The sequence below is a fragment of the Heliangelus exortis genome, chromosome 1 (genome assembly GCF_036169615.1).
Source record: "Heliangelus exortis chromosome 1, bHelExo1.hap1, whole genome shotgun sequence".
In the NCBI taxonomy this organism is placed as follows: domain Eukaryota; kingdom Metazoa; phylum Chordata; class Aves; order Apodiformes; family Trochilidae; genus Heliangelus; species Heliangelus exortis.
The window spans coordinates 28,416,617-28,430,797 of NC_092422.1; the positions used below are offsets into that span (position 1 = coordinate 28,416,617).

At 41.0% G+C, this 14,181-nt stretch overlaps 2 long non-coding RNA genes across 9 annotated transcripts in view; both read left to right on the top strand.

Annotated features, from left to right (window-relative positions):
* The first annotated feature begins 1,474 nt into the window (after nucleotides 1-1,474).
* On the top strand, nucleotides 1,475-10,599 carry LOC139794143 (uncharacterized). 5 transcript variants are annotated; one of them, XR_011724973.1, is made up of 6 exons: nucleotides 1,475-1,941; nucleotides 4,070-4,174; nucleotides 7,689-7,774; nucleotides 7,904-7,999; nucleotides 9,306-9,424; nucleotides 10,460-10,599. It is a non-coding gene; the product is annotated as an uncharacterized lncRNA (long non-coding RNA). The 5 variants fall into 5 exon arrangements; XR_011724978.1 differs by lacking the exon at nucleotides 7,904-7,999; XR_011724977.1 differs by lacking the exon at nucleotides 7,689-7,774 and having other exon boundaries at nucleotides 4,070-4,163; nucleotides 7,815-7,999.
* Nucleotides 10,600-12,054: 1,455 nt separating this feature from the next.
* Nucleotides 12,055-14,181, top strand: part of LOC139794155 (uncharacterized) — a 32,109-nt gene continuing 29,982 nt past the window's right edge. For 3 of the 4 annotated variants that reach the window (XR_011724988.1, XR_011724987.1, XR_011724984.1), the window contains exon 1: nucleotides 12,227-12,363. This is a non-coding gene — a long non-coding RNA (uncharacterized lncRNA). Of the gene's footprint in view, nucleotides 12,132-12,226; nucleotides 12,364-14,181 lie in introns of those variants that run through there. The other variant, XR_011724985.1, reaches the window with a different exon arrangement.

Sequence of the window (14,181 nt, forward strand, 5' to 3'; positions counted from 1 at the left end):
AGGACAGGACATGTTCCTCTAGGCACCTCCACTGAGCCATGAGAGTGGAGATACTGATCACATTGTTTGGGTTTTTTGAACATTTTATGTTCAGGTCTTCCTCAGCTCAGGGGTCTGAACTCATGTAAGGTCAGAATGTGAGACTTCAAATATAGTAGGACAGAGAATAAGTTCAGTGGCAATGTGATAGCCCATGTTGTGGGCAAGATGTGTTTTTGTAATTAATATAACTGTTGCTGTTGAGGACTGAAAGTTTTGTGATCAACCTAAATATGCTGCTCTACTGGGATCACATTTGATACAAGCACATCCAAAAGGCAGGCTCTCAGATGAAATGTGGGATGTGTTCTCTTACCACATTTTCATAAGTCAATTCATAAGTCAGAGTGGTTCCAAAGAATGTTTATCAATATGGTGATAGGCACTTTATATATATAAATATATATATATATATTTATTTGTTCACAGGCAGATTACTTTTTCACTTACATGAAGATAATGACATGCACATAAAAAATTTCATCATTAAGACCCTGTGACTGCAAGGTAACACCAGCTTCTAGTTCTTTCTCCCAAACTCTACACCTATGGAAAATATGCTTTGGCAGTATTACTTCTATCTTGGTATTGAACAAAAAATTACACTACTGGATTTGTTTAACTCTGCATCCTTCAGAATCAATAGGAATTGTCTAACCCTGCATCCCTCAGTATCAAAACCATGACAGCGAGTGATTGGCAGAGTTTAGTCCATGTTTTTGTGTTCAGATTTCAGTTGTGCAGCTCTGAGAGTAATTCTGTAGGTAAACCACACTACTGGTGATCTTCTATGTGCTCTTCTATGTGATGCATGACTCTAGAGAAGTTCATATAGTATATAAAAGGGAAAATTTGTATGTTTTGAAGCTGAACATGAGCCAGCAGTGTGCCCAGGTGGCCAAGAAGGCCAATGGCATCCTGGCCTGTATCAGGAACAGTGTGGCCAGCAGGTCCAGGGAAGGGATTCTGCCCCTGTACTCAGCCCTGGTGAGGCCACACCTCGAGTCCTGTGTCCAGTTCTGGGCCCCTCAGTTCAGGAAGGAGATTGAGGTCCTGGAGCAGGTCCAAAGGAGGGCAACCAGGCTGGTGAAGGGACTCGAGCACAGATCCTATGAGGAGAGGCTGAGGGAGCTGGGGCTGTTCAGCCTGGAGAAGAGGAGGCTCAGAGGAGACCTCATCACTCTCTACAACTCCCTGAAAGGAGGGGGTAGCCAGGGGGAGGTTGGTCTCTTTTCCCAGGCAACTCTCAGCGAGACAAGAGGGCCCGGTCTCAAGTTGTGCCGGGGGAGGTTTAGGTTGGACATTAGAAAGAATTTCTTTACTGAGAGGGTGATCAGACACTGGAATGGGCTGCCCAGGGAAGTGGTGGATTCTCCATCCCTGGAGATATTTAAAAAGAGACTGGATGTGGCACTCAGTGCCATGGGCTGGGAACTGCAGCGGGAGTGGATCAAGGGTTGGACTTGATGATCTCTGAGGTCCCTTCCAACCCAGCCAATTCTATGATTCTATAATTCTATGATTTATAAGTGTAATACCTTCACCTACATCTGTACCCCAGACAGAAGATGTGTGTGAAAGAGAACAAGCCCAGTATGATCAATTTTAATGTGCAGAAGATAGAGCTCTCTAGTGATGTGCTGAATGTATGAAATAAAAGCTGGTAAATCTCTGTTGAAGACTATTTCTGGTGCACTTCACAAGCTCTGGTATTTATTGAGCAGGTTGCCCTTCTGCTGTCCCATGGGGAAATACTTATTTCTCTGTCCCTAGAACCCAGAGTCAGGGTTCAAGTCAGAAGAGGTATTTCAGACAATAACCTTTAATCACACATTTTCTCAGCAATACAGTTGGCTCTTCCAGAAGTAACTGCAATTTCACTTTATTACCCTACATTTTAAGGTGATTTATTTAAGAATTTCTCTAATGACTTTGTATGGCAACAGAAGCAACTAACACCCCACCAGGAAAAACTTTGATCCCAATCATTAGAAGATTTGTTAAATCTTGACCACATTTTACCACTTGTTCTTCCTTTCCTTTCTACAGTCTCTATAGCCATAACAAAGTTTATAAAGTGTAGCCACCCAACCTCCCATTCTACACTGACAAAAATGGTGAAACTGAGCCTTCATTTGTCTCCACACATGAATATTGCTTCAAATGGCAAATCTACTTTATAATTAGCAGCACTTAAAAAAACCTCTCACCTTTATGATTGCAAACTAGGTACTATATTCCTCATAGAAGTGGATGTTAATTAGGAGAACTTTTAACCTGCCAATTACACAAAATCAAAGTTTACAGGTTTGCTGAAAGAAATATGCCCACATAAGAAGACACTGATTAAGACAAACTCTCTGCCAAGTACTTTTTCATCTTTTATTCATTATTTGCAGGAATCTGGTAAATCTGACCTTAGAGTTTTCCCTTTTCTTTCCAAGGGAAAAAGTAGACTTTTTCGTGTATTTCTCACAGAGCCTGAGAATAGTACTAAGTTTTTCTCACTTGAGTTATAGCATTCTTTGGGAATGTTAAAAAATGAAGGGAATTCTGGTTGCTAATGTTGATATATCCCTAATAGTGACTTTCATTACAAGTATTTTTTACAGATTTAAGGTTGGCAGTGGATGATTCAAATGTAATAATCATGTTTTCTCACACTCTGGCCATGGTGCCTGGGAGAAGGAAGGGACATATCCTTGTGTCTTGTCTGTTCTTCACCTTTCTGTCTTCTGTTCTGCAAAACCATTGGCAGTTTTGTCTTTAGATCACCCCCTGCTCAGTTTTTGCTCTTTGCAATTACTTCTCTCTTTCCACCCCTCATTCAGACCTGCTGCTGTAACCTTTCTCAGGCAACATAAATTGTGAAAAATGGATTCATGCTGTTTCACACCTTTCGGCAGTGTTTTTAAACAACAGAAAATCAAAACAAAAGCTCTTTCTCAAGTGAAAAATAGCTAAGCAAACTAATTACATTTCTTCTCTTCTTTTGTTTTTTCTTGCTCTTGAAGGTGCTTTCTCTTCCCTTTACCTCCCTCTCCTTCATATCTATATTATTTTATATTTAAAACTTAAGAAGACAAATCACCCAAACTGTTGGGCTTGTTCATGGAGATGACTTTGCTAAATAACCTTTTTTCAGTTCTTCCAGAATATAAATGACTCCAGCCATATTTCAAGGCCTGGCCAAGAGCCAGCAGAATGTTCGTAAGAAAGTAGTCTGATAAAGCCTCACTTTTAAGTAAACTTTAGAAAAAGAGAAATTTGGAAAAAGGTACCTCCAGCAACATCTCTATCATACTGCTTGGGATGATTTCCAGAGGGGGTACCCTCCTTAGAGAGCCACACACAGAAGGCCTCCTGTATCCAAACCTTTGCAGGTGGAAAAACTGGAAAAGTAGAATCTCTTATCCCATTATGATATTGTGTTAATTATTGTATAGTAAAAAACTATGACAGACAGAAGCAGTTTCTCATAGTCTGTTGCTGTGTTGCATATTTTCAGCCTATTCTTAGACTTCCTCATGCTACTGTTGCAGTTTTTTCTCTCTTTAAATTTATATTCCAGCTCTGGCCTGTATGATGATCAGGGTTATGTGGTGCCAGGCTCTTACATGAAAGTTTATAGCCCATGTATGAAAGAAGTTATACTATAAGCTAAATATTTCAGGTGTAAATCCTGTCTCAGCACCTTTAGGTACCAGAGCAACATCTGACTGTTCTTACTAATGCTGTTCTCTTACTTCTTTGTAATATCATCCTTTGAATGGAGCAGACAGATGTGACAAGCCGCAGCTTATAAACAGGTAGCTGATTCTGTTGAATGGGATGAAACCTGTACACTCTGTTCTTATCCTTTTGGGTTTTCTTATGCAAAATTAAAATTTATTATAAATCATACACATTTGGCATCAAGGAAAAAAAATCTAGAAATTTGGCTGTCCTACTGCTTCCCTCAAAATGCTGAGTGTTCAGCTTTTCCTGTGCTGGTGAAAATAATGTGTGAAAACCTGCTAAACTTTCTCAGGGAAACCTCTACATTGTTGAAAGAATCAGATGGACCCTCAACCATCCAAAGAGCAAGCCATGAGATCTCCAAGCAAGGAGAGCTCTTTCCAGAGGTAAAATGAAAGTGCCACAACTGTTAAAAGAGAGAGAACAGTGCTATGAGGGTGCTCGCTGTGATTTTGATGAATCTAAATTGCAGTCAGTGAATAAATCACACTGAAACATTCTGCTGTGGCTGACAGCAACAAAAAGGACTGAGGAAGGATTATCCAGGGTCTTTTCTGGAAACAGCACAGCCATCCCAGAGGGTCCTTGTCCCATCTCTCAGCATCTGAGAATAAGAAATCTGTTATCTCTGGGCACCCTTAGCAGGCAGAGTCCCCCCACTCACAAGCATTTGAAGCTTTCTGCAAAACAAGTGAAAAAGACAACACAGAGGGAATTTAAGGAAAATGCAAAAGGAACATGCTGTAACTTGATCCTTTGAGAAAGCTCAGCTGAAGTCCATCTCACACCTTTTGCCTCTATCCTAAGGATGTCTATGAGATAATGGCCCATGAGCCATTTTGTGTTATCCCTTCACTCATGGCTTGGATCAATAGTAGCTGCTGCTCACATCCTTCTGAAGAGCTGAGCTAAACCCTAAGAATCCTTTTCCCTGGCTCTTAACCACCCTTAAAACACTTCAGTGATTCACAATTTAAAATTTAAGTTTATCTAGCTCTTCTCCAGTGAGCTGCATCTTTCCCAACACCTCTCAGGGCAGAGAAGGTCTGAAACCACTCATCTTTGAGACATAATATAAAATCTCTCAGTCCTTCTGGGCATTTACTATGTCTCTGAAATATATTGGTGACTAGACAGACTGTCAGTACAGAAACTAAGTTGGGAAAATGCTGTGTAGCAGTTCCCTTCCCTTTTGATCATATGGGGAAGTACCACGTTGCTTGAAAAGCAGGCATTCAATTTGCATCGTCATCCACAATGCCAGTAATTAGCTCCCTGGCTAATTTGCTGTAAGCTCAGCTGTAACTAATGGATTCAAGAAGAAACTTCTCCTCGTTAAATTATCAGCTGATATCTGATATAGTTCCTCTCACACAGAATCTGAAAAAGTTTATACAAATTCCTATGCATATAAATTCCTTAAAGGGTAAAAATGCCATGTTTTATAGACAGATATTCACATTTTTATAAGCTCAGTTGTGTTTCTACTGCATCTCAATTTTCAGGTTATATCTATTATTGAATGGGAACAAATAGGTAGCAATATGATTTTTAGAGGTGCAACTCAGTCAGGAATATTCAAGAACAGAAAGGGATAAGACTGTCTAAACCTACTTGAAGAAGCTCTTCCTCCCACTTCCCACAGTATGATGCTTCTTGGAGTATTTACTTCTGCCTTTTTCCTGTCCCCCAGAAGCCAGATTTTACAACAGCCAAATAATGTGAGCCATAGCAGCAATATCCCTTCTGCCTGATGTCAGTGGGGATCCAAGGAAGGGTTGAGTGGATTCTACCAGCAATATCATCAAGAGTGTCTGAAACCAGTGGTTGTTTCAGATGAGCTCAGAGAGCTTGGAACTAGATGAATTTTAAGGTCCCTTCCAACCCAAGCCATTCTATGATATGATTCTATGGTACAATTACACCAGTTGTCAGAGCCCTGTGTCCCACTGCAGCAGGCAGAAGTTTTCTTTTTCAAGGCCATTTGCATGTCTTACCAATTCATCAACAGAGAAGCTTTTTAGCCCTTAATTTGTTCACTTCTTTATGTAAGTGACCTTAGAGGGTTGCATAACCCAGTGCAACACTGTGATTCACTGCAATTCTTTACCATATTTAGTCTTATTAGCAGCTATTTGAGAAATGCTGCTGCTCACTCGGGAGAGACATCATTTATACTGCTATATAAAGGTCTCTATATTTTTCCCTCATAAAGAGGATTACTGCAGCATTCTTATCTGTAATGCAATCCAGAATAGGAAACACTCATTGATTTTTGAGGAGGCGTTTTCAATATGGTGACCTGTTCTAGGCTTTGATTTGAAGAGGAATTATAGAAAAAAATACGAGGATGGGAGGTGTGTGTTATAGGGGGAAAATCAAATACATGTTTTTTCTTGGCATTTACTGAGAAACAATCTTGTCCATTTTCTGAGCATCAAGGAACAGCATACAGAACAAGAACCAGTGCATTTATCAGCAGAGTTTAAATACCCACCATGCTTATGCCAACTACAATGACAGTACTCTGAAAAACAGGGGGAGGGCTAAATTTTCATTCCTAACATTAGCTCTTTGAGTGGAGGTGAACAACCAGAAGATCTGCACTTCAAGAGCATTTTAAAATTAAAATCAAGGAGTAGATCCCTTGTGTCCTTGTCCTCCTGCACCATGGTATGACAGTGATTTTCTGGATTCTGACAGAGCTACCCACAGTCTTGTCAGTGCAAGTGACAGAGGAAAAGTGGTGTTAGCCTATTTGCCAGAAAAGTTGTATTCTTTGCTTCTTTAACCCACCCCTTTTATAATTCCTTCTGCCTCCCAAAACGTGCAAGAATTAAATTCACCGGTCTTGATACAAAAATTACCAATTTTAATAGGAAATTATTTTTGTTGGAAAAACATTCTGGTCAATCTGGATTTTGTCCTTTCACCTTCTTCCTGGGGAATGTTTTGAACAGCTCAAAGCAAACCTGAACAAGGCTCTATAGATTTCATCAGAAAAAATGTCATTTTCCATCTGGGAAATACTAGGAAAATACTGAGAAGTAAACTGCAAATTTCATATAAGGCATAAAATTCCCATGAATACCTGCTTCCAAATACCATTGGAAGTACATTGGCATTGTACACTTGCCAAGAAGAAGCCGGGACCTTTGAATATTTGGGCCTATTTTCTTTATAACTTTTTCCTTCTCTCAGAGAAAATGAAAAATAGAGGTACCTACATTGCATATGTATCTATATTAGATGTTTTGAAAATGTATTTTTTTATCCTCTATGATCAAATTGTGCCTTTTCTTTCACTATGTGTGATGGGAATAAAACTTAGAAGCCACAGGAATCGCTTGGTAGTTTTATGAAACTTTTTAAATGTAATATTTGTATTTTACAATTATTGCTGTATTCATATCACTTCAATGTCAGTGTTGCTTTTCTTAGCCTTATGTTAGAAAAACAAAGTTAAATGGAAGATGGAAGGGGCTCATTTTCTAAAATTTTTTTTTTATAGGGTGAAAGAGGTTGATCAATTGCTAACCACTGAGTCTCAGGATGAACTTGCACTAAAAGATTGTGGGAATTCTAGACTAAAGACATCAGTGAATACCATGAAGATCAATGATGCCACTTTGTGATGTAATGCGATATGATAGGGAAATGTCAAATACTGCTGGAAGTCACACATACAAAATGTGTATGTCACATATGTGTGACATACAAAAAACAAACTTGGTTTTTAAGCCCTCTGTCTTTAAGGAGAGTTTTGCTATGGCAAATATGCTCAAATGATATGCCCAAATCAGCAGGCTGATAAGGCTGTCACTGTCCTGAGCGCAGCATTAAAGACACTTTCACTGCATCTATCCCTTATAAGATGCTCTAGTGTGTTTCTACTCATCAGATAACACCAGATATCATCTTCATGAGCATCCTGTAGTGAAAGATAACTGTGATTGCAGGTCTAGATGAGTTGGCTCAAAGGCTTCAGAGATGTGAGGTAGGATGGAGCAGTGCTCAATCACCAACTTTTATGTCAGAGTCCTGTGGAGCCTTTGCTGTAAGAGCTGCTGTCACATCTTTGACCCTACAAGCCTTTACCATCTGTGAATATGCTGGTTTTGTTCAGAGACACCAACACCCACTTCCACCATGGTTTCCTCGTGCTGACTGTCTGGAGATATCAGCATCATGGGACCAAGCAAATGGGACTGGACATTCTGAGGTATTCTGAGTCACAGCACTGGAACAGATCACTGAAATCATTGTGAAATCTCCACTGTTGCAGGTTTCTGGATTTGGCTGGAATGAAGCCAGAAGTGCTAATTCTGCATTGATGTAGCTCATGCTTTGAGTGGAAGAGAAGGTTATATGGCATCCTGAGGTCCCTTTATAATATCTGAATGCTTTTGTGCAATGTACCAGCATCCTGTAAATAGCCAACACCTCCTTTTTCCATCCTCATATTTGTAATGGAACAGGAGCTACTCAAGTACAGATTGAATGTTGCCCATCCAAACCTCACAAGACTTTCAATGAATGTGAATGCTTTCAAGCAAGGAACAGTGATCCCATCAGTCTGCTCTGCCCTTTCAGACTTCTGTGATGATCTTTTCTTTGTCCAGTGCTGTGGTGACTTCGCCTCTGTGAGGATGTACAACTCCTTTCTTCTTGCTGCAGATCTGCTTGTTCAGCAAAACCATCTGGTGCTGGAACTTCACTATTAATTCAGTCCCTTTCCCACTGCCCCTTAGATTTGCCTATGAGACAGAGCAATCTTAAATGAGAATGGAAAATAAAATTACCGGGGCTTATAAAAAGAAGATATCTGCAACAGCAAGCTGGAAGAATTTTTATTTAAACTGAGTTGCAAGTGTGGTTATCAGAGTCTTTTTGTCACAATGAAAAGGATAGAGTCCTGCAGAAAGCTACCTTGACCCCAGTCGTCATGTATTTTTTATGGACTGTTAATGAATTGAAAGCACATATAAATTTGTTGATGACATGAAGCAGAAAAATGTGTAAGCACTCTGGAGGACAGGTTCAAAATTAATCTTGATAAACTAAAAAAGAAAAAATAGACTGAGATCTGAAAGGCAGAATTCTATGAAGAGGAAGGCAAAGTGGTCCATTAAGGAAGACATTAAATGAATGAATACAAAATGGGAAGTGATGTAGCAGGCAGCAGTACCACAGGGTATAATGGATCAGTAAGAAAATAAGAGACAGCTACGTGAACCTTCAGGGTAAAAAAGACAACTCTGGATCCTTATTAACAGGGGAGTTACACATGAGACACAGGAAGCAATTATTCTGCTATATTTGGCCACAGCTGCAATAGTGGGTCCAGTTGTAATCCTTAGGCAATAAAGAAATGTAAAATTATTGGAGCTTTTAAGAGGGATAAGATCCTTAGAAAACATGTTTTACAAGGGAAGAGTGGGGTTTTTAGTAGGGTCTTTGATTATGCAAAAGATTGCTAAGGGATGGTAAAAATTCACTGTTTTGTTTGCTATATTTCTACCAAACAGCTACTGGAGAAGACTTCAGAAGATCTGATTCCTCCCCAATGCAAATAGATGGCCTGTATGATGTCTTTAAGTATCTCTCCTCTACCCTTCCAGAATACGATGAGTTGGACACAACCACAGTATGTTCCAAGGAGTTATCTTGTTAATCCTCTCTGAAATCCCTTAGCCAGCCTTGTAAATAACTGTGTGAGAGCAGTATGAATGAAGCAATTAAAAAACCCAGGGCCAGAGGGCAAAGAAAAATTACCAGAAAGCCCTGTTCATATCAATTCTACTGGCTCTATTTAAATCCTGCTGCATTTGACACCTCACCCCAATATCCTGCATCAGCCCCAGGACACATTATGTATTTCTGGGAACTGTTTTATTCAAACTGTCGAACTCCCTTCCCCTCACACAAGGAGCACATTTGCTCTCTGATACCCCTCCTACAGAATTCTTTTGCAGATCCTGAGGTGGCGTCAGAAAAAAGGCCATGTTCTTGTCAAAAGGTTTCCACTCTGTTTAATTAGAGTTAATTAATGAGTAGCCTTGGGAACATGGCTTCCATCAACTCTGAGGCTGTATAAATGTACATTGTCATTGTTCCAGTTCATCAGCAGTGAGTTATGATTTTGGAGGTAGCACAGAGAGTGAGAAACCTCCAGGGAAAAAGCTCTTTACAGTAAAGATGTAATCTAAATACTTGCAGAGACTTCATTGCTGTGGTATTTCAGGAACTCAGGGCTTTTTCTCCATTTTATACTTTCAGTACCTGCCTTTAAATTTCCCCATCTCATGAGGGAGGAAGGCATTCTATCTTTTTGTAGATTGGGTTTTGGTTTGAAAAATCAAGCAATTGCTCAAAGAAAAAAAGAAAAAAACCTGCAAAGCTCTGCTCTGGGGCACTACCCTGCCATTGCCTGCTGGAGATGGATATTCCTTGTGTTGTGTTGAGTATTTCTGACCCCACGTAAAGCTTCTTCCTTGACCTATTCTGTACTTACATGAGACAGTCTCTGGGTGTTGATGGCTGCACATACTGTCTGAATTATGTTATTATGGACCAGATAATGAAGCCAAAAATGTTCTCAAGCTTTTTGTAAATTTTTTTTTTCTTTTTTCTTTTTGCTTTTTTTTCTTTTTCTTTTTTTTTTTTTTTTTTTTTTTTCAAGTATGTGACTACGGTTGAAGTACCAAAAGTCAGCAGCCCAATTCTAGAACCTCTTGGCTCCCTTTTTACTTGCTAATTTTCTCACTGTGAAGCCAATACTCCACAATGCAAGCTGAAGATTCCCAACTACAGGCTCTCAACAGAAACTGACAAACCCAAATGTGACAAACCCTCCTTCTTCAGGTGAGTTTTCAGGACCACAGATTTACTGATTCTCTGGCAGGTTTACACCCTGATGATCAGTGCAGGTCAGTATTTGGCCCCTTCTGGATTGTCCATTAATTAGTTCACAGATTTTCCAGAAACACCAGTGACAAGGATCCTCAGAATTTACTTTTGCCCATGGTAACGTCTGATTTTGTCCAGCATATGAAAGGAGCCAAACTTTAGGATGCCTTTTGTAGATCTTCTTTAAGGTGAGCATTAATCATAGAATCATAGAATTGGCTGGGTTGGAAGGGACCTCAGAGATCATCAAGTCCAACCCTTGATCCACTACCGCTGCAGTTCCCAGCCCATGGCACTGAGTGCCACATCCAGTCTCTTTTTAAATATCTCCAGGGATGGAGAATCCACCACTTCCCTGGGCAGCCCATTCCAATGCCTGATCACCCTCTCAGTAAAGAAATTCTTTCTAATGTCCAACCTAAACCTCCCCTGGCACAACTTGAGACTGTGCCCTCTTGTCTTGCTGAGAGTTGCCTGGGAAAAGAGACCAACCCCCCCCTGGCTACCCCCTCCTTTCAGGGAGTTGTAGAGAGTGATGAGGTCTCCCCTGAGCCTCCTCTTCTCCAGGCTGAACACCCCCAGCTCCCTCAGCCTCTCCTCATAGGATCTGTGCTCGAGTCCCTTCACCAGCCTGGTTGCCCTCCTTTGGACCTGCTCCAGGACCTCAATCTCCTTCCTAAACTGAGGGGCCCAGAACTGGACACAGGACTCGAGGTGTGGCCTCACCAGCGCTGAGTACAGGGGCAGAATCCCTTCCCTGGACCTGCTGGCCACGCTGTTCCTGATACAGGCCAGGATGCCATTGGCCTTCTTGGCTACCTGGGCACACTGCTGGCTCATGTTCAGCTTCCTGTCAATCCAGACTCCCAGGTCCCTCTCTGCCTGGCTGCTCTCCAACCACTCTGTGCCCAGCCTGGAGCTCCCCATGGGGTTGTTGTGGCCAAACTGCAGGACCCGGCACTTGGCCGTGTTGAACCTCATCCCGTTGGAATCAGCCCAACTCTCCAGTCCCTAGTGCTGTTGCCTTTCTAGATCAAAGTGCTTGGGTTGCCATTGAGACGACCTTGTTATTAGAGGAAAAATCCTGACAAAGAAATTGTTTGCCAGCCTGGGAGCTAGGCCTATGCAAGCACACTTGAGAAGCACAGCTGACTCTTTTCAAGTGCAGCCAGGTACCTAAAATCCAGAGGTATCCTGAGAGACTATTTAGAAGCACAAAATCAAGAGACCATAACAACGACTTATCATCTAGAAAGGTGAAAAATAGTTTGGGAAAGAGGGAAATGGTCCTGATAGAAATGGCAGCTGCTATTGGCTGTTCTAACTGAATTAATAGGAGAACCGTCTGCAAAAATAAAAATTGATCTGCAAGAATAGAAAATGTCATTGTTTATTGGCTCTCTAGGTGAAAAACAGAAATTAGCAGCATCTATTGGCTGCTCCAGGTGGTAGTGTCCTATACCCCTTCTATCCCTGTGGTATAAATTTGACTTGCTTTCTATCCAATATAGAATCTTTTTGTTTGATAACTCCCCCTGCACAAACTTTTCTACCAGATCTCCTGGGCAAGTTGGACCATTGCTGGGGATACCAGTCTGACGTGGCTCTGTGATGTGGAAAATTTTTTAATTATATTTCTGTCATTGATTTTGAGGTCCCGCTTCTGGGAGGAGTTTGGTAAGTGCTATACTGGTATAATTTTGAATAACATATAGGGGGGTGTATATGTGATTAATCATAACTGTATTTGCTGCTATTCTAGTGATAATTTTCTAATAAACTGTAATATTTAAATATACAGTAGCTGCTACTATTGAGTAGTGTTACTATTGAAATATATATATGTATATATATACAAACTTGATTTTCTGGTACTAATTGAGTAATAACTTTATATATATTTGCCTTATTACTTGAATAGCTGCTTTACTAATAATAATCTGCAGTAATCTGCAATAAAGATATTTAGAAAATAAGACTTCCATGTCCTTGTCAAAGTCCTTACCTGAATGGTCTACAGCTTTTACTACCAATAGCAGCAGGATTGTAATTTTGACTTTGTTTAAGGTCTAAGGTACATCAGAAAACTATGCCAGCTGTGGAAGAAGAAAACCATCATGAGATTAAAGAATATGGCTCAACTACTGTAGCTCCAGAGTGGCTTCAAGTCTCCTGATCATTGGATGTGGTGTAGCCATTACAGGAGAACTCCCTCCCAAGTTAGGATATGAGGGTGAAAAAAAAAAAAAAAAAGAAGAAATGTAATCTGAGGGAAGCAGGGAATTTGTGTGAAAAGGGAAGGAGCTCTGAGAAAAAGCAGCCAAATCTCATAGCTTCAAAACAGATGTCAGCAGCAGAGGAGAGGAAAGTGAAGCAAAGAGGAGAGACAGGAGAAGTAGTAGCTGCTCAAAGAGACATGAGTGGGGACAACAAAGAATTTCAGACTGAAGAAGCAGAAAACAGGGTCTGCACTTGCAGGCAAAGGCAGGAAGAGCATTGCTAGGAGTAGGACTGAGAAAGGGGTAGAACTGAGAAAATGGTCTCCTTCAGACCTCCTCTTGTTCCCTCCTCCTTCTAACCTCAAAACACAAAGGAAAAGACTGAGCCACCAGGCCAGTGACTCATTTCATCACATGGAGCAGTGCTGTTCCCTTCCTGGAAGGACCTGTCCTCCTGGATCTCCACATCTTGTTGAAGATCTGCATCAGCATTATGGGTCACAACACACTGAGAACTTGAACACCTCTAGGGCTGATGTCAAAGCACTGATTTCCTTACTGTTAAGTACACACTGGAACTGGGTGTCCCACCAACAAGAGAGCAGTTTTTCTTCACCCCCCACACTGGCTTCTTTCCCTGGTTGTAATCATGTACCTGACTTTGATTCCCAAGTTCTTTTTGGATCAGAGGAGTCTAGGTATACATGGACTCTTCAGTATGGGCACAGCTTTTCATTTATTCTTCCATGCATTCTGACCCCAACAGCACTATAATGCTATCTGTCAGGACATGTCCTGGGCTTTCCTCTTTTGAGTGCAATGTGAGCCAGGGAGAATGATATTTCCTCATGCTCTAAATGAGTTCACCTGGCAGGGTCCATAATTAGGAAGAATATCCCGACTTACGTTCACCAGGAGCCTTCAGCTGCTGTTTCTTCAAATTATGTCACCAAAACTAATGAAAAGTTGATCTGAATTCCCCAGGCTTCAGCTGACTGCACTTCACTCCCAAATAGCACAAAATCAGCTGCAGGAATTGGTTGAAGTATCAGCATCTCTGGAGGGCAAAACAGCTCTGCAGTGTTGTCACATCATGTTTGCAGGTGAGGAAAGGCATCACCTTGGATGTCTGTCGCAGGAGGACACTCGTGGCTCCTCCTTCAGTTCTTTAAGGGGCTGTCCCCTCATCCTCTTTCACATGGCACAGAATTTATAGGCACCACATATTCTGGCATGTTAATCCAGGAAAAAAGCTTCAGAGCTCTTTCTCTCCAGG